The following is a 19,376-nucleotide window of genomic DNA, read 5'->3' as shown; positions in this document are numbered from 1 at the left end:
GACCCCTCTGCTGAGAGTCTTAGCGGCATTCCTCACATCTGCTACTCTTTCTTGCCTGGAGTCAGCTGCTGAACAACTGGTTTTAGGGTTGGGATGTGGGAAGAGGGGGATTTGGTTAGGAGAATGGATTGGACTGAAGAGATGTCAGACGTGTAGAGCTGGGGGACTTTGCAGGATGAACACACGTGACTGCTTTTCCTCCTCTGCTGTTCACAACACCCATGCTAATTTCAGTAGGTGGGGACTGGAAGGAGAATCCCAAGAGGATGGGAAGAGGAGTGTGGGGTTCTTATGATTTCTTTGAGATCTGTGCTTACTACTTACTCCTTATGAGAAAGCTAGGAGAGAAATTCCTTCTGTGGTCCCAGATACAGGACTTGTAAAGAGTGCAGCAACAAGAGAGGAGAACACGTGAGAATGAGGGATTTTAGTTTTTTTTTTAACAGCTCATTTGAGTCAATGTGACCCAAAACAGAAAGCTCTGGCTCTAATACAAAATGACTTATTCCCATGCTGCCAAAATGCACGTTTTTGCTGATGCTATGGACTGCTTCATGACTCTTTTAAGGCTGGAATGATAGTGAATTCTTTCCCACAGTATCTGATTGCTAGGGTTGCAGGCTGTTGGGTAGGTCTAACACACCATAAGCGCAGGTGCTTAGGTAAATATTGCCTCTTCCTTCTCTGAATCAGTACCCGTGCTGATCACTTTGTAAATTGGTGTGCTTTGATGAGAGAAGAGGGTGCAGTTTGCTATTTCGCAGTCATTCTGGAATATCTTTTCTTTCTGATTGTTTTGCTTTTATGGGACTCTGGCCCGTATTCTGCAAATAACCCTGCAATTTTAAATAGTTAAATATAGTTGGCCAAATTCTTCCCTTGGAGATACCCATGTAGTTCCCATGGCATTGCTGAGAACCCAGAACACATTTCTGAGGACAAGCTTAAGCCCGACAGAGCCATTTCACTCCAGGCATAACACTGTTCAAAGTCAATGGAAGCGTGATGTGAGCACATTGTCTTTATATTTTTACAAGTGCTTTTCTATATTCCTTTACTTCCAGGCTAGAATCCAACAATGCAAACGCCAGCCAGCAAGCTGCTGTTTTCTTCTTAACACTTGTTATCAGCGGGCTGTGCATGCTTGGGGAGCAGAGCACAGTGACAGTGCCTTGTCACACTGGCAAGACAGGATCGTGTTCAGGACTGCGTAAGGTGAAGAGCGCACAAGGCAGGAAAACTGGCTCGGATTTTTAGAGATGTTAAGGCTGCCTTAGTTTGCTCCTCTGCAGGCTGGCTTATACTGTTCACTTCCACTATAGTGGAAGGAAGCCCGAGTGGAGTGTCTTGTAAACATCTCCCTGCTCCCCACACAGCGGCCTGTTTCTAACCAGCTAAAATTAGTTTCTTCCTAGGTAAGCTGTTGAATACTGGTGGCCCCATTCACTTGGCCTAAAGCAATGTTTTTCACAATGTTTAACACACGATTAGCAAGATTAACCTGGCAGAGGTTAAAAATTCCTCTCAGGAGACACACAGGATGATGCTTTTCTGTTGCAGTTGGCCTGGGAGGCAGCTAGGCTGGGCCAAGCTGTCAGTGGTAACAGCTTGTGCCCTCCAAGTTCCACCTGCATTGCTGAATCCTCACTGGTTTCTCCTGCCTGATTGTGCTCAAGGCTTTTTGCATGGCTCTTTGTGCTGAGATGTGAGAGCTTTTTGTGGCCAATTGTAGGACAATTTGTGTTTCTCTCAGGACAAACTATGAAAAGGCTTTGGAAGGCTACCAGGATGGGAGCAATTTGGACTGCTGAGAGGAAGCAGTGGATAGCATCTAAGCTTTACTCACACCCGTGATAAAAATATGTCCGGACTTGGGTGTAGAGCTGTCTGTGTAGATGATGGGGACATCTCACACTAAATCCTGGGTCAGAAGGAGTCCAGGCTGTGTGCATGCTTTAATTGCACAGCCTTCACTCTACTTAGGTTGGGGCCTATCTTGGGCTGTTAGAGCAGCGTGAGATGAGTGAACCCAAGATAGGTCAGTGCAGTTGGGTATGTACAAAGTGTCTGGGCATGGCCAGCAAATCCTGTTCTTGGACATTAGAAAGTACTCTTGGCATATTCAGCTGTCTCCCCAGCTACTGGCAAGGTGACAGGAAAATTGGCTGGGCACATTTCCAACTGGCTTGGTGGCAACATTTACTTAAGACGAATATTCCCTGTCAGACTTATGTAGAAGCTAGAAATATCTATTTCCTGGTCTCTCCTTATATGCTCCTCATTGTTTTGCTGCCCACCTCTCACCAGCCCATTTTTTGTCCAATTAAGGCAACTGTTGGCTAAGGCGACTGCAACCCACAGTTACACAAGACACGTGAAAGCACCTTGCTCAGCATTCACATAGCAAAGGCATGTGCCTCATGTCCCGGCTTCCCTGTCCCACTGGGCTTGCTCTGGGTGGCTGAAGACTTATTGCCCTTCTTGGTGTGCGATTTGGGGTGGGGGAACCTTGGTCTTCCTGGGAGGCTGCTGTAGGAAAGGCTTTGGTCACTGTGTTCTGGTAGCGTTGGACGTGGAATTAGGGGAAGGCAGTGAGGGTGGGCTCAGCAAAAAGGCCGTGGTGTTGCTGAGGATGACGCTCTTGAGCACTGCATCCTCGGAGTGCCTGTGCCCTGGTAGTGCTGCTGGTACTTGCTCTGTGCCACCCTCAGCTCCATGCCAAGAGCTGCTTTCTCCAGCAGAAGGAGCACCTGGGGTCACAGAAATACCCCTGGGTGCCAGCGTGTGCCACAGGCAGCCTGCGGGGCTGCTCTGGAGGGAACCCAACGTGTCCTGCCACAGTTAATCCCCAATAAATTAATCTATTGGGGGTCACCCTTGGCTTTTCCTTCATATCACTACTGTCCCCAAAGGAGGAGCTGGCTCCTTTGCTTTTGGGCATCTGGAGAAACATAAGGCAGTTGTGAATTCTGGGCTTGATGTTGCAGCATTGTCCTTGGAGAACTCAGAAGGGCTGTCACTTATGTCTGTGTTTGTGCTGGACCTTTTGTGTGGGTGTTTGCTTGGGAGAGCATGAGGAGCTGGGCATGCTTGGATGCTAACAAGGAAAAAACAGTAAGCTGAAGCTTACAGAACAGCTCAGCTTTTGAAGGTGCAGCTTTGCAATAGCCAAATCTTGCTTTACATGGCCCCATGGGTGTGTAGGTCCCACTGCCTATCCAGAAAACACTGGAAAGAGAGCTAAAAGCCTGTGCTAATTATGGGGTTGGTGCTGCAGGAGGATGCACTGAGGCTCCCTTCCTCCCAAGTCTTCAACTTTTTGATTTACCCACCTTGAGAGGGTTCTTAAGTAAGGTGCAGATTCCTGCAGGATGACTGTCAGTCTTCTGACAGTGGGTCTGCTAATCCTGTTCAGGATTAGTCCCTGGGCTCCAGGGACATGAGGATTATGGGCTGAACCCTCCTCCTGTAGCTGTTACGGAGGGAGGCAGGGTCCTGCTGAAGCAGTGGAGCTGTTATGCTTGTTCCATGCAATTTTCTTATTATTCAGCCTAAAGGCCTTCAGGAAAATGTCAGAGACATTCCAGTGACCTCCTTGCAGTACATCCCAGAGCTCTGCAATCTGATATTAATTACATCGAGTCTCCATATTAAAGCAGAGATTTGCCAAGTTACCATAGGGGTTTCAATGCTTGATTCATATTAATTTAAAGAGGAACTGGATATTCCTTCAAGCAGTGTTGGAAGTTTTAACCTCATAAAAGCAGAAAGATAGGAATTTTGCTGAATATGCCCTGCCCGGCCAGGGAACTATCTAGCGGTCACCAGCGTGAACCACAAAGAAGGGCAGTCCATGGTGCTTGTTTGTTTAGTCCTTTTTCTCTCTTGCCCTCCCCACATTTGGGCCCAGCTCAGCTCAGCTGCCTTTCTACAGAGGCTGAAAAGTTTTGGCACCTCCATACCCAGGACCTGATTCTCTCACCTGGCTTAGGCCAGCTCCTCGTGCTGCTGTCTTACAACAATCCTCTTTTGCTGCCTCAATGTCCTGCTGGCTTGGTGAGCACATGCCATGTGGTTTGCTCATCAGCAGGCAAGAGTGTCCTGGAGGGCTGTGGCCATTGCCTTTATTCCCAAGCAGCACAGTGTTGGTGGCAATCCCAAGCAGTACTAAACTCCATTTCGCTTATATCTACAAAAGCTGATGTGGTCAAAAAAAACTGTTCTGACAGCAGCATTTAATAACCTTGCTGTCTGCAAAACCCCGGGTCCCCATACTTGCTGACAACAGATGTTTTTTTTAGAAAGCTGATTTTTTTTTTCTGTCTTAGAACTAGATTTGCAACCTAACCATCTACTGAGTACCTGTATACACAGACGTCTACAAAAGACAGTGAGGGAGAGACGGGAGGGGAGCGGTGGTGTGTGCTCAAACAGACCAACAGTAAAAGGCAGCAGCTTTTGTGCATCTCAGCCTACTGAAGTCTGCGTCTGCTTAACTCCTCCACCCTGCGTGTAAGGAAGAAGGCAGTGAAGGGAGGCCAAGCCAGACATCTCTCCTCCATCAGCAACTCTATTTTCTGTGCTGTGGGAGGGAGATGTGACTGAGGATGTGCTACAGGTTGCGGTGTGAGGAGCTGTGCCTTGTGCCAAGTCCAACAGGCTCTTCATCTTCCCCGTGCCTTGCTTTGTCCTTACAATATTCCCAACCCCTGCCACATTTATGCCAGTGAGGAAAGTGCAAATAGTCAGCAGTGAGGGTGGTTTCAGGATGGGATGTGAGCTCTGAGGTCTCTTTAGCCCTTGGGGTCACTCACAAGGATCACTGTGCATCAGGGCCAGTTGCCTGGCTGATAATGAGATCTGAATCTGGTTCTTCCCCTCTGATTTTAGGGAACTTAGGGCAGGGAGGAATTTTGGCTCTTCCTGCCTTGTTTTACTTCTCTTTTCTGTTTAGGCTGAATATAGCCATCCTCATTCCTGCCTGAACAGATTAGGTGCTGTCACTGCACAGTTGCATCCCACCCTGGAGGTGGCTGCATTTTGGTGATTCATACTAGCCCAGAGGACTGCCTGCTTCTTCTTCCATCAATTTGATAGAAAGAGGCAGCTGAACTTGTTGTTCATACAATTACTAGGATGCCTGTCACAGCCTGCATGGCAGAAAGCTGTATTTGTAATTAATATCTGTACCTATGGCCGAGCAGTTAGTCATCTTTCATTATTGTATGGGGATTCTCTCTTCCCCAGCGTTGATGGCGGGGCCTTTCCTTGGTCTTGTGGCTATCGCTGTCCTGATAGCTTCTAGGCTCGGGCAGCAGTGGTTTGGGTGTGCTGTACTGCAAGGAAAGCATGGTGGTGGTCCTCCTGAGCTGATTGTTGGGTAGAGGCAGGCACGGTGTGGGTTGGTACAGGGCCACTTTTCAGCTCGGTTGTGGTTCTCCTGTGTGTGACCGCTGCCCAGGGCTTGCGAGGTCCTTGCCATCATATCAGGGGACTCTGTCCTTGGGGTCAGGAGGGGATAGACTCTCCTCAGCTGAGTTGGTTGTTGGTTTAGGCCTGGTGAGCAGTGTGTCATCACTTTCCCATTCAGCACGCGTCTCTGTCTTGCTTTACCTCTTTTCTCAATTTTTTCTGTGGTCGCTGCAGAAATTGTTTGCTCCTTGTGCCAAGGTTTGGCTTGGGCTGAGGGAAGCGCTTTCTGTGGGCTTACAAATAGTGTTTAGGTCATGCATTATTCACTGCCCTGGGATTTCAGGAGAGCTCAGCACTGTGGAGACAAGCAGGAGTGAAGCTCTTAAACCAGAGCTGGCCAAGTCCCTGGTCAGGGCAGTGGTGGAGGGGACGTGAGGCCTTTGGAGCAAATCTTCCATGGATTACCTCGAGTAAAGCATTTGTGGGTTAGTCCAGTCAGAATCACTCCAAAGCTAAAGACTCCTGGCAATAAGCTGGGGACGGCATTTACATCACCTGGGGACTAGAGAGAGGAGAAAAAGAAAGGAGAACCCAACTTTCTGCATGGCAGGGTGGCAGTTTTACAGCAGGTCTGCAAGAAGCTACTTCTGGCAGGTCTCTGACGCGCCACAGTTCTCACCCGATCCCCGTGTGCTTGTTTTCCCATCTCCCTCTCCTCTCCACTTAAGACTGCCGGCCCAAAGCACTCAGTCTGTCTTCCTGGGTGTTTTGAAAACACTTAATACGTACTTGGTGCTGAGTAAATTGCTGCTGCTGCTGTTGTTATTATTGCATTAATTAGCTCAGGGCCCTTTTGCATGCACAAGACCGGATCATTATAACAATTTGTTTATAGCACAGCAGCACAATAATCCGGGGCTCTCCAGCAAAGCTGGAGGTGACCGACAGGGACAGGGCTGGCTGCAGCAAGCGCTCCTTCCCCCTCAGCTGGCGTGGGGTGGCCGATGGTGGGAGCTCCCAGTCTGCTCCTGCATGTGATAATCCCTTCTGCCTCATCCACCCCAGAGCTGGGCATCCTCCATCTGCCCGGGCATTCAGCTGTCATGGGACAGGGTCTTGTTTCTGCTGCCTTCTTGCGGTGCCATGGTGGCAGTGATGCTGCAGCCCCAGGTGTCTCCTTGCTGCAGCTTCCAGTTCAGCTGAGGTGGTGAGGGCCTAATCGTGCTTTTCTCCAGTCAGACAGCAGTGACATTGATAACTGCTTTGTTTGGACTTCTTGGAGGACTCCTGGTTGGATCTGGCAGGTTTTTTCCACTTTTGTTGCAGATGGCAGTGGTGAAGTAGACCAAAGCAAAGCCAGCAGTGACCTCAGGTCCTTTGGTGGAACTTCCCACTGGCAATATTCCTTGGTGTTGGCAATATTCCTGGTGGTGTGTTGTCTATTCCTTCTCCCCACCACTTTCTTCCACAGCTGGCTAAGCAGACAGGATGTGTTGAGGGAATGCACAGTTTGTTCTGAAGGGCTGATATGACTTGCCTGAGATGACACATTAGAGTCAGGAGTAAAACCAGACTTCTGCTGCCCAGTTGTGTGTTTTAACCGCTCAGTCTTGCTCCCCAGGATGCTTGGATCCTGTAGGAAGCAAGGCAGATGGAGCCAGGCGGCGGGTCCAGCTCCAGCTGGCTGCCAGGGAAAGGGCGAAGCAGCAGCACCACTGACCTTGCTGATTTATTCATTAGACAGTGCTTAGAAGAAGGGGAGGATTGATTTGTCTGTCAAATGCAACACCAAGCCATGCGGCCTGCAAGAGGAGGACTAATTGTGCCGCTGACACAGAGGCTAGCACTGACTCGCACAGTCAAGCACCTTTTTATTATGTTTTCCTGCTCATCAGCCCTTCTTCTTTTCATCTATCCTATTATCCTGGGCAACGTATTGATGTGAAACTAAATTGAAGTGGTTATTTTGCCTGTGAAAAAGAGGAAAAAAGCCTATACTGAGTGGGGTGAGACGTTGGATCAGTGTCTGTTACTGCTGTTTGGGGCCAGTTTGAGGCCACCTGCCCATACAAGCCATGGCAGCACCACGAGGGTAGCAAAATGCCTTCAAGAGGCTGAGTCCCTTGTTCAAAAGCATTTTGCAAACCCTTAGGAAAAGTGTCCCAAAGCACTCAGGATGATATAGGTTCTCGATTCTTAAATTCAAAGGATTCCTGAAAGCACCAAACTGCCTGCATGCCTTTGAAATCACTGCCAGAGCAGCTATTTTATTCTATGAGAAAGGAGACTTTCTGTAAGTGTGGTGTGATCGCTCTGAGGCTGCAATTCCTGAAGACAAGCAAGGGATGAATTTAAATTGGCCACTTCACGTGTAGGTAGTGGTGCTGCTGGGGTAGCTCTGCAGGCAGCACAGTGGGCTCTGCCTGGTTTCTGAGCTGCACAGGCACTGTCAAATGCAAATAGCAGGGTGGTGAGCGCACACACGCCTGGCTGGACTGCAGCACGGAGCAGACGTGAGCTCATGGCCTGTGATCCATCATGCAGATATGCTCCAAGTTCATGTCCTCGGTGCGAAATGCTCGGGGTTCTCCCAGGGCTTCGTCTGCAGCCCCTGCCAGTTGGCAGGAGGAGCTGTTGTTGCTCCCACCAGCCCCTCGGGATGTCAGTGCAGTGCTGTTGTCTCAGCAGTCTGGTGGTGGTGGTCTGTGCCGAGTGTCCCCACTCTGCAGGGCCAAATACCTGCCTCTGCCCACCTGGACTAAATGCAGAGCGAGCTGCTCTTGGTCCTCAGCTTTGCAAGGGTGCTCTCATGGCGTGTCCCTGCCTGCATGCAAATGTCCAGCCCTGTGATTAATGAAGTCAGTGTCCCTTTCTCAAACTTTTATTTGTCTTCTCTAGCAGCTTCACCTGCCCTCTAGCAGAAGACTGTGGTCTGTTCCCCATGGAGCTGATGAGGTTTCAGTTCACATGGGATACCTTGGGAGAGCTCAGACTTTGTCTCATCCTGGGTGGCTCCTGCTAAAGGCTCTTAATCTGGGCCTGGCTGGCAATCTTTAGGGGTCACTACAGTCACTTGAAAGATTTCCAATGCCTGCAATGGGTGCTGAGTCAAGCCCGTACCGAGGACACGGAGAAGAATTCCATGTCCTTACTAATTTGGTTCCTGCAATCTCCCCCACTGTTCTGCTAAATGGACCTCAACCCTGATCTTGAAGCAAGCACTTTGCAGAAATTCACACCCCTACGGGACGAGAATAGCTCCTCCATTTACTTGCAGCGTCTCCTTTCTTTGCAATTTCTGCTGCTCCCCCGTAGTTTTTGGAGGCCGTTTATCCTGTAGTTGCAGAGTGTGCCTCCCCTGCTGTAGATCCTTGCTGTCATCGGGCTGTTAAACATGATTCCATCTTGTGTTGCAAAAATAACCAGCTTTTAATTATGTAGAGGAAAGGTGTTTGTAAAAGCCCTTCAAAGCCCACTGTCTCTGAGTCCTGTTGCAAAGCAAAGGCGGTGTGAGCCTGGCAGTGTGCGTGCTCACAGTGAGCTGTTCCTTTAAGCCATGTATTACACCCTCCACCAGCATTTAGTCATGAACGAAAATGCCAGCTGAGAGATTCCTGGGCTGTTCTGAAAGCAAAGAGGGATTAATTTGAGCAAGAACTGAATGCCTTCCTCCCGGCTCCTTTCATCCCCACGGAGATAAATTAGGGATACTCTCAGCATGAAGGCTCCACAGTTGGAAAGCCAACTGTTCTGCAGAGATTTTGGAAAACGTTGTGGCTTTGGCAGAGAGGGCATCAGTGGAAGTAGCCAACAGCCTCCCAAAGGGCAGACCCCACCCTGGGTCAGAGAGAGACTGCTTGCAGTTTGACTCAGTGTTTTCTGTCTTGCTGTGGTGCTTCTAGGATATTACAGGGACTAATGAATCAAGGGACTCCACCTACCCATTCTTAAGACTTCCTTTTTGCTATGATACCCCTGTGAAACAATAAGAGCAAGGGCCTGTGAGAGATCCCTTAATGCCTCCTTCATATTACCTTCAATTTACAGAGTCACTAAATAGGATGCCTGCTAACAGATGCTTTTTTCTTGTGCCTTTTATTTTCAGCTGTGCCCTGCTTCCTTCTCCTTTATAGTTCTTCATAGTTCCTACCCAAAGCATCTCTAAGAGATTGCTCTGCATTTGTCTAACACCTACCATTCCCCTGGGGGCTTTGGGAGAGGCAGTGTACTCTGCCGTGGGACCCTGTCCCTATCCTGTGTCCCAGAATGTATGTTCCACTGGGCTGAGGTATTGAATTATTGTACTTTTTTTTAGTTCTCCTAAATATTCTGCCTCTCCCTGTGGGCCTCAGATAGGACCCCTGTGGGTGTGCTGTAATGTGAATAACAGATGAATGTTTAAGAGTTTAAGAAACTGCCTGTTTCTTATAGATGAGAGACCCTTGTGACCAAAGCTAGTCAGATAACATGGGGCAGGTATAGTGGCAGATGCAGGCTCTCCAGTTGCTAGGTCGCATGCATTAGGCTATATCACACTTTCTTTTGGGGTGGTTGGGGGAGTGGGGGCACTCCTAGACTTGGTTACTTACCTGGATTTCTTGGGGGGGGACACCTGCTCTAATGGGAAATCATGCAAGATTCTGTGTTTTCCTAATTCTCTGTGCCTGCGCTGTGATGAACTTGGAAAAGCTACAGAAATAAATCTTTCTTACTAACACCTTGGTGAGGCTGGAGTGAGAGAGCTTGGGAGTGCGTAAACCTTGGTAACAGGCCTGGCAAAGAACAAGTGGATGAGCTTTTGGCCAGAAGGGTCGGGGAAAAGGCCAAAAGGAGGTAGGATGGCGAGGGACAGAGAAAGGAATGTGCAGATTTCCCTCCCAGCTCTGCTCCTGCCTCGAAAAGAAAACGTTGGTAAGTGTTTGCAACCTGCCTTGCCTCAGGGTCCTGTTGGTGAGCTAAGAGGAGTGGTCCTGAGCTACCACGTGGATGCATTTGTGCAGGAAGGAACAGGTACCTGCGTGGTGGTGTGGTCTGCTGGATGAAAGAAGGTCAAAGCCCTCTGTGGGCATGGACTGTACCAGCCAGCAACCTGCTGTGTTCAGCTCTGCGAGTCTTCCTGCCTCAGGAGAGGCCCATTACGAAACCCTTGTCCACCACCCTGAGGACAAGAGGGCCCTGGAGGTGAGACAGCGGAGCTGTGCCGTAGGTCTGTGCTAGCAGTCCCTGTGCTAGCAGTCCCTGTGCTAGCAGTCCCTGTGCTAGCAGTGCATTTACATACTGCACGCTGCCGCCGGCCTTCCTGTGAGCCTGGGGATCACGCAGAGCAGCGAGGCGTTCAGCTGGTGCGCCGGGACTCGAATCCTTTACAAGTCAGTTCATCTCTTGATCTTGAAAAGACAAAAGTAATGAACCTCTTGAAAGCAGGTTGCTGTTTGTCCTTCTGTACTACCGCATTGTTTGGACATCAGTTAGAGGAGGCTGGAGTCAAAGCAGAAACCTGTTGAATGAATAAATCGGCTTAGAGAGCTTTGTAGCGATTTATTCTGCTCTTTGGTCCTTTGGGCTTGTGTGCAGCTCATAAACGAGCTTATTATTCTATCATGATTCATAGCTTTGTAGCAGGAGCAGAGGGTATGTGCGCCGCCAGGGAAGACAGAGGCTGGAGACGGAGTATGTGAAGTGGAGATCAGGCAGAGGGCACGCAGGAATATGGAAGATGAGGGAGAAGCAGAGGCAGCTCCTGCAGCCAGCAAGGAAGCAGCAGGGCTGGTGGATCGCTGTGTGCACGATGCAGATGACCCTTTGAGATCAAGGCTTAATAGTGTCGCTACTCCTTGGCATTCATCTTAGAGCTTAGAGATCTCCCAGTGTCAGGAGGATCTTCCTGATAGAAAGCTTTGTGGTGTGCTCCATACAGGCCACCTTGAGGGAGACTTCAGCTCTCCCTTCCCAATCCTGGGGCTTCTCTATTCTACTTCACACTTTGTATCACCCATCCCAGCTGCCTTCCCCGTTGGTGGCAGGGTTTTGGGGTGTATTGCCTTAGCAAAACACCAAGGCAACTTACAAGCCCCTCCTGTTTCCCTTCGTGACGTGTTGTCCTACTTGCAGTGTCGCACAGCTGGTTTGTGCATGGTGGGGGCTCTCTGTCACTGGAGATTAATGCTGCAAGCAGCAGGCGGCTGGAGATGGGACTTCAGGATGTCCTAGCCCATCCTCCGTGTGCCTGATCAAATCTGTCAGTCAGTCTCCCTGGCAAGGGAGCGACAGCCCAAGCCAGGCTGCTTGGCCAGATGCTGTGGTATGTTTGGTGTTTCAGAGCTGTCAAGGACAAAAGGAGAAGCTCCAGCTTTCAGCACCTCCCTTCACTCTCTCTGCGTGAGGCTGAGTCGCACCTGAAGGGGATGGTGTGTGGCTCTGGGCGCAGGGAAGGAGCGGATGTGCATTGTCTTCCGTACCCAGGTCAGTACGTGTCGCCCATAGGTAGACCCTGTGCTCTGTCACACCCTGTATTTTCCCAGAGACTCCCTCAAAAAGGACTTCTTGGCAGAGCCTGGTGCAGCTGCGGGTATTTTGTGGATGTTTTCTCCACCATGACCTTGGGAGGCCTCCTTCTGCACATCTTTCTGGCATTGCAGTGGGACTCTATTCCTTTCTTTTGGTTGAATACAGGAATTACTGTGCTGAAGTGATGCATCCACAGTGACAGAGGGCACAGGGAAGTGATGGAACAGTCATTCCCGTAGTGCTCCCAGAGGTGCTGTCCTGTAATCCCTCCATACATTTTGCGTGCAAGATTTAGACTCTGGAGGTGTGATTTTGTTCTCTGCCTGTGTACGTTGCTGAAGTTTGGGTTGATCCCATCCAAGCTAAGGAATGCAAATAAACCTTGAGCACAGTTGTGTGCAGCAGTGATGGGGTCGCAGCTGGGCGGCACGCAGTCAGCACACTGGGGGAGAGCAAGAACTCAGCCTGCCTAAGGTCACCCACCTTCTGGCCATGCCTTCTCTTTCTGGTTGTAAAACGAGCTTGGGATGACTATTCTCCTGTACTCTTGGGTGTTTAAGGTAATGGAGGTAAATGTAGAACTCCAAGCCTAGATGGGAACCCTTTTTGAAATGTATGAGGAGGCAAATCGAACAATTTGTGAGCCTGTGGCTCTTTGTGCAGTGTGATGGCTGGCAGGCACAGCGGAAAGACCTGGGAGGGTTCTGCAGGTGGTGTAGAGATGCGGGTCAATTTATGCTTTGTTTGCCTTAGCTGTAGAAGAGCAACCATGCTATGTGAGATCCAGTGTCCATCAGGTCAGGTTTTCTTTCTCCTGCAGTGGCAAATGGTGAATCCCTGAGGAAGAACGTTAGAAACAGGGTGAGCATGTTGTGGCACCTCCTTCGTGTGTTCTCTCTGCCTCCAGAGATTTTTTACTTCTTTAACCGGACAGAATTTCATTGTATTTCTCAGCTCTAGATGGAGTTTCCTTCCTTGCGTTCTTCAGCTTATGAGAATTGATAGCATCCAGCACCCTGCAGCAAGGAGTTCCACCACTCACGTCTTGTTGGTGTCTAAAACACACGGCTGCCTGTTGGCTTCATTCGTACGATAAACCTAGTAAAACAAGTAGCTGGAGGTCCCTGGGCAGATATTACTGATGCCTCTGAAAAGTGGGTTTTGGTGGAAGTGTGAGTCAGCACAATGTTGCCTGTAGCTTTGAAATGTCTTCACGACTCTTGTCACAAACATTTCTTTTTACAAGGCTCTCGTTTGCATCTGCCTGTGCTCCAGGATGCTGGGAGTTCGTTGAGGATGGATCTGCACATGGGCATCTCTGCAAATTGCCTGGGAAACGGTAAGGCTAGGAAAGAGAACTGGTTTCTTTTTCTCCTTCATGTAGGGTCACAGTTGCATGCAACTGTGTGTTTGACAGGCTCCCTTCACCAGGTACTGAGGATAGTTTGCTCTATTTTGCTGGAAAGAAATGTAAATAAAGGTTCCGCTGATACCATAGGAGCGCTCAGCAGGCTCATCACTCCCTACAGCACTAACATCCAAGCTGAAAAGACTGCGTTTATGTTCAAAGAGGTAGGAGAAATACAGGATGAGGCAGCTTATACGTGTAGTGATTCTAGGAGTATGTTCAGCGAGGACTTGGTTTCTCCTCACATGTGCAAGCCATGAGACAGCTTTCAGAAAGAGTTGGGAGCAAGAGGCCTCCATCAGAGGGATGAGCCCAATCCGGGGTGCACACAGCTTGATGTCACTTTGTCAGAGCTGCACCTGCTTGTGCTAGCTCTGAGGGTGGCCGAGGGCCAGGCAGCGCTTTGTTAATCAGATGGGAGATATGGAAGTGAGTTTGATTAAAGCTGAGAGCCAACATGTGGGGGAACAGTGGGAGGAACCACTCTGAGCCAGTGGAGGAGAAATCTGCTGGAAAAAAAATGATGGGAAAGGATTTCTACTGTTTGGATGGATGAAAGTAATAGGAAAAGAAAAGCTCAGAGAAGGCTGTGGGTCTTTGGGAGATGTGATGGGTAGCGACAGCAGTGGGCGAACAGCCAAATTCTCTTGTCATCGCATTTCAGATCTACTATGGGGAAACGTTGCAGCAACTTTTGAGAAGAATGGCAACGCTAAAACCCAAAGACTTTTCCTAGCAGTGTGCCCCTCTGCTTAGCAGGACATGCAGAATAAATGAGGGGTCTGATTCTGGGACTTGCAGGCTGTGTTTTCTTGTATGCCAAAGATCCTCCTGAACTAGGAGTGGAGGATTTGGCCCTGTGCTGTGCAGTGCTCTCTGAAAGGCTTGTATGTTTGTAGGATGTTTGAGCAGCGCCTGGTGGGCTTTGCTGTACTCCATCACCAGTTTTCTCTTGGCTTTACTGTAGTTTTCTAAAAGGAAAACATCTTTTTAAGAGATTCTTGGCTGTGGCGTTGACCCCCAAAACTAATTGGTTTGTCTTTTTAGTGAAATATGTTCCCTCTGGTTGCTGAGATTGCTGTAAGCTGGTAGATGAACAGTGGGTAAGGGAGGAAGCTCTGAATGGACTGAGAACAGTCACCTAACCTTCCTCCTGTCCTCAGGATGTGACTCATTAAAGCCATGAGGTTTGGGTAAGAGAAAATATAGGGATGGGGATGGGGAAAATGCAAACTGCATCAGAGGCTTGAGCAAACCATCTGAGACCTGGTATGATTGAGTCACACTGCAGGGAGGTAAGAGTCTGTCACACGTGCCCACCGTAGAGAGTATGCACAAACCACAACAGCTGGCTGCAGCATATGGAGCATCCAGAAGGGAAAAAAGCTGAAATAATTCCCTTTCCTCTGCTCTCTGCTTATTCCAGCCTTGACTCAGGAGAGCACTGGGGGGACAGTTCTCATCTTTTGGCCTGTACTTCAGGTCCCACTGATTTCCACGATATATCGAATTTTGACTTCACTATTGACTTAATGAGTTTTCTGTACAGGTACTTGTGCCTGAGTGCTTTTAGGGTACAGCATCCCTTAATCACAGACTCCGGGAAGGCTCTGGCTCCACAGCAACTGGTACTGTCTCCTCTGTGGAGCTCAGAAAGGGTCCAGCATGCAGGCGTCCACCCTTGGTCCTGGACAGGAGAGGGTCTGTAGATGCATCTTCATGAAGCAGGCAGTGAAGAAACACAGGATGGAGATGTCTTGTCATGGTTGGCTAATGGGCCACTTCTCAGGTGAAGGCATTTTTACTTTCCTTTGGAATTGATCCGGTTTTTGGTTTTAAAATCAAATGTCTTCCCTCATCTGCATGCTACACATGTGGGAATAGCTGCCCAGGAAATGGAGGCGATAGGCTTGCTTGAGCCTTCAGAGAATCAGAGCTTTTCTGTTCTTAAATGCTTTTCCCCCATCTCCATCAGGAGATGCAGGGGCTGAAGGGCACAAGTAGATAATTGCGTCCCACAGCAGTGCAGTGACAGCAGAAAGGAGTTGTGGTGTAAGCAACTGATACATACGTGTGTGTGTGTAAAAATGAGAATGCAGCATAAGCAATCTCACCTGTCCCTTCTGGCTTTAATACCCAAGAGGGTGATTATCAGCTGCTCTTACACAGCAATGCAATGGTGGGATTGGGCAGTGCCTGTTAGCAACCTGTAACAGAAGAGGAATTCACAGGAAAACTGCTTGCTTTTTGTTTAAAATCATTCTCTGTGTGTGCACCTAAGTGTGTGTATGGGTTGTGCACTTGCCTCAGCGTTTTTGGGTGGGCTGTGAAGCAAATTTCCCAAGCAGTCTGTACCTCCCGCTATGCAAAAGCTGGCCAGAACATTTGTTAGGTTAGTAAAATGCATCTTTGTGGTACCCTTTAAGCAACTGCCTCATCTTACATAAAAAGGTCTGCTTGTGATTTGTAAGACTCTTTCAATCTGTTGGCTCCTCTGATATCCTAAGCCTATTAGTTTTCCACCCATCCACAAAATTTTCCAGGAGAAAACAGGAGAAAAAACTGAATCTCTAAAAAAAGAGACAAAAGAAAACAACAAGAAGGAACCAAAATAATCAAATCCAAAAAAAAAAAAAAAACACTAAAACAAAACCTAGCCCAAAGGTTCTGGGCTCTATTTCGGATGCAACAAGACAGGCTACAAAAATACAGCAGTGCTTCCCCTGCACCTCCCTTTTAAGCAGAGCACACCTAATCTCTATCAAGCTCCCCTGAGGATGGACGGGGATTGTACTCTGTAAGCAGCTTGTGAGCCCACAGGCAGCCCTCCCTGGAGAAGCAGCCTGAAATGAGTTGGAGCAGCCGTACTGCATGGTCATTTAGAGCTGGTGAGTGCTGCTGTTTGGGCTCCTGTGACCGTAGCCCCTAGCTCTCTCTGTGCTGTTGTTGAGCAAAGGCCAAAAGATGCAAGAAGAAACAGAAGCAGAGACAGGAAAGAATTTTTCAGCAGACCTCATCACTGGCGTTACATCTTTCTCAGCTCACAGGCAAAAGCATAGCCTTGCTATTACCTGCTGTTCTCAGAGGTGCATTTTGGTCTTGTTCAAATAGTCATTCTGCAGCATTTTTTAATATGGTCTTCATAAGTCTTTAATGCTAACATAAAAAAGATAATGAAAACAGGCAAACAGACAAATCACGTTACCTAGCGCTCTGCTTCATCACTGATAAAGCAGACCCCTCCCCGACCCCTGCAAGATTTTGACTTTGCATGCTGCTGGTCACTTAAAGTTTCATTTATGAAAAGGAGAAAAAATAAGTTGCTATCAGAGCACCCAAGCGTAGTAAGAAAGGAAAAGCCTCTGTGCATTCTGCATGGGGCTGTGCAAGCAGGTCATAATGTGATTTCTTTCGTTACAGCCCTAAACCTGCCTTCCAGTTTGATCGCAGAGCTCAGAAATATTTTTGCATTTGATAATGTCTCTGTTTGGCTCAGCCACAACTTCCTGCTTTGTGCTGCTTTCCTTCTGCGGTGTTTTTGGGGCTGGGTAGTGGAACTCTGTCCCTGTCAATGCTGTTTGCATTGTCCCTGTTGATAATTACCTGTATCACAGTAGTTATTAGAGGCCCCAACTGTTAGGGACTCGGTGCATGTACGAGGCAATCTCTGCCTGAGGAGCTTAAGGTCTAAATAGGCAAGGCAGATAGAGGAAGTGTTATCAGTCTTATTTTTACAGAGAGCTTAAATGACCTGCCGAAGGTCACCCAGGGAGTCTGCGGTGAAATCATGACTGGAATACAGATCTTCGATGTTTTATTCAAGCATCTAACCCAGGCTCCTGGCTAAGGCACTGGTTTGTGAGGATGCTGTGTGTGTGTATGTCTGGGAGCAATTCTGGGTCGTGCAGTGGATTTGCATGTGCCCTACTGCTCCTGGCACATCCCTGAGGAGCTTTGGGTGCTGTAGCAAACGTATGGGTAGCAAGCAGCAGCTGCACACACACGAGATGCATGCTCACCTGGAATGCACATCTCAGCGTAGTTCAAGGACAGAGTCCTCAACAAGGTGGCAGGAGTTATTCGTGTTCTTACTGAAGCTTTCGCTGTTTCTGACTATGCTACGAGAACGTCAGTGCTTGAGAAATGTAAGAGAGGGTGGTTGAGCTAAACACAGCAAAAACCTTTCTGGTTTTGGGGCTGGTAGTGCAGTCCTGTGGCTGCTGTGCTTAGTTGGATGGGTCTCAATCTTCAGAAGCCACTAAGAACCTTGAACTGCACGAAAGCCAGCACTTCAAAATGTTGTTACAAAATACACACTTAAAATAAAAAAGGTTGTGAGGTAGCATCCAGCAAGAAAAGCAACTGCCCTGCGGAGCTTTCTTCTGCTAGAATCATTGGTGAAGGACTGGAGAAAAATGGTAATCCTTCTTCTAATTCCCTTTTGTAAGGTGAGGAAGTTCCCTGGGCTGCCCCCCTGCTATACCCAAGGGTGAGGAAATGGCTTCTCCTGTGCTGGTTGATCAGTGCCATGCAGAGGTCTTCTGTCTTTGTGTTTGGCTGTAGGAATGCCTTACAATAGTTTTGATTGTAATTTCCTGGAAACTAGGTACAGGTGGAAGTAATTTTATTTTATTTTTTTTTACAGAATTAGAGTAACCACCTTTCTTAGCTGATTGTTTTAGAGGACATTTTGAACTATTGTTTTCCTTAGCATTTCTAGTCTACATTTCCATTGCCCTCAAGTACAAAATTCAATTTTCTTAAGAGTCAATTTTTATCTAAAATATAATACTTATTAGCAGTTTCAATGCATTTCAATGTGTCTTTGTTTTTTAAAATTATTTCATAAAACTCTTTACATGTATAATTGAAATTGACTTTAATTTGAAACTCAGCCTTAACAGAGTCAATATTTCTGCAGTGTGTCTCAGCTTGTTTCTCAAGGAAAATATTATTCCTTTTTTGCCTGTAAAAGGAAGGAAAGGACGTGAGGTATTCCATGAGTTAGGAGGATGAAGACCTAAAATTTAAATATGTTTGGCCAGGTTTGACTATAAGGCTGTTGAAGCCTGCATTCAACATGCACATTATGAAGTCTCTCATTATATGCTGTTGTCAGGGTACCATTCAACGAAGCTTGTTGACAAATTTTAGCCTTTGAGTAATAATCATGGCTTCCTGAGAAGTCAACAGTTTTGTGGTGAGTTGTTTTCTCAGTGGCTGAATTGGATTAAGGCAGTTTAGTTAATTGCAATGTGAAGCCAGATATTTGAGAGCTAATGCATTTTGCTGGATGCAATTCCTTTTTTTTTTTTTTTTTCCTGAACGCTGTGTTCTTAGATTAAAGTTGCATTTATGGCCAAATGATTCGTCTTCAACTCTTTTGTAACTTTTCAAATAATGTGCTTTGCTATTGTTTTAATTTTAAAACTTCATCCCCCCCAAATAAAAAGCTTACTGTGGAAGGACCATAAGTGGCTTGGAGTTCTGAAAGTGCCTCCCAGTGTTGGTTTGCCTGAAAGAGCCTAAAAATTGCTACCGAACAATCCAATCCTCCTCCTCTACACTGAAGTCTATTCGAGTAGTCTAGAAGTATTTCAAAAAAAGAAGCCTTTTCAAATGTAGTCTGTGGAAATGCCCCGTGAGAATGCTGAGACAGAAGGCAAAAAGATTTCCAACTTTGGAATGCAGCCTTCTTGATCAAAGGATGGTATATCCAGAAATATACTTGCTCTATGAGATATTCTTGTATTCCATTAGCCATGGGAAACAAAACTCCACATACAAATGCATATAGACATTACCAATTGCAAGTGGGGATGCTTTGCCAATATTTAAATAATTTCATTACAGTAAATCTTTAACTTTTGACAGTGTTCCAAATAAAATTTTCAGTGCTGCTTTCAAAGTAATCAAGACGACAATGGGTTGTTTCCTTTTTCAGCTTTGTAGTTACAAATTATTATTGGAAATATTTTGATATTTCTAAAGTTTGTAGCATCAGAGACAGCAAATAAAATTGTCCTTCTCCAGAATGTCTTTATTTCCT

At 47.5% G+C, this 19,376-nt stretch overlaps 1 long non-coding RNA gene across 1 annotated transcript in view; it reads left to right on the top strand.

Moving 5' to 3' along the window:
• The window catches only part of LOC311442948, a 113,027-nt gene that overhangs the window by 26,617 nt on the left and 67,034 nt on the right, over positions 1-19,376 (top strand). Inside the window, exon 6 of the long non-coding RNA XR_014696958.1 lies at positions 13,166-13,258. This is a non-coding gene — a long non-coding RNA (uncharacterized lncRNA). The remainder of the gene's footprint in view (positions 1-13,165; positions 13,259-19,376) is intronic.

This window comes from Aythya ferina (assembly GCF_964211825.1).
Source record: "Aythya ferina genome assembly, chromosome: 11".
Classification (NCBI taxonomy): Eukaryota; Metazoa; Chordata; class Aves; order Anseriformes; family Anatidae; genus Aythya; species Aythya ferina.
Note: the sequence above shows the minus strand (reverse complement) of the source record. Positions and strands in the feature narration are given on the sequence as shown.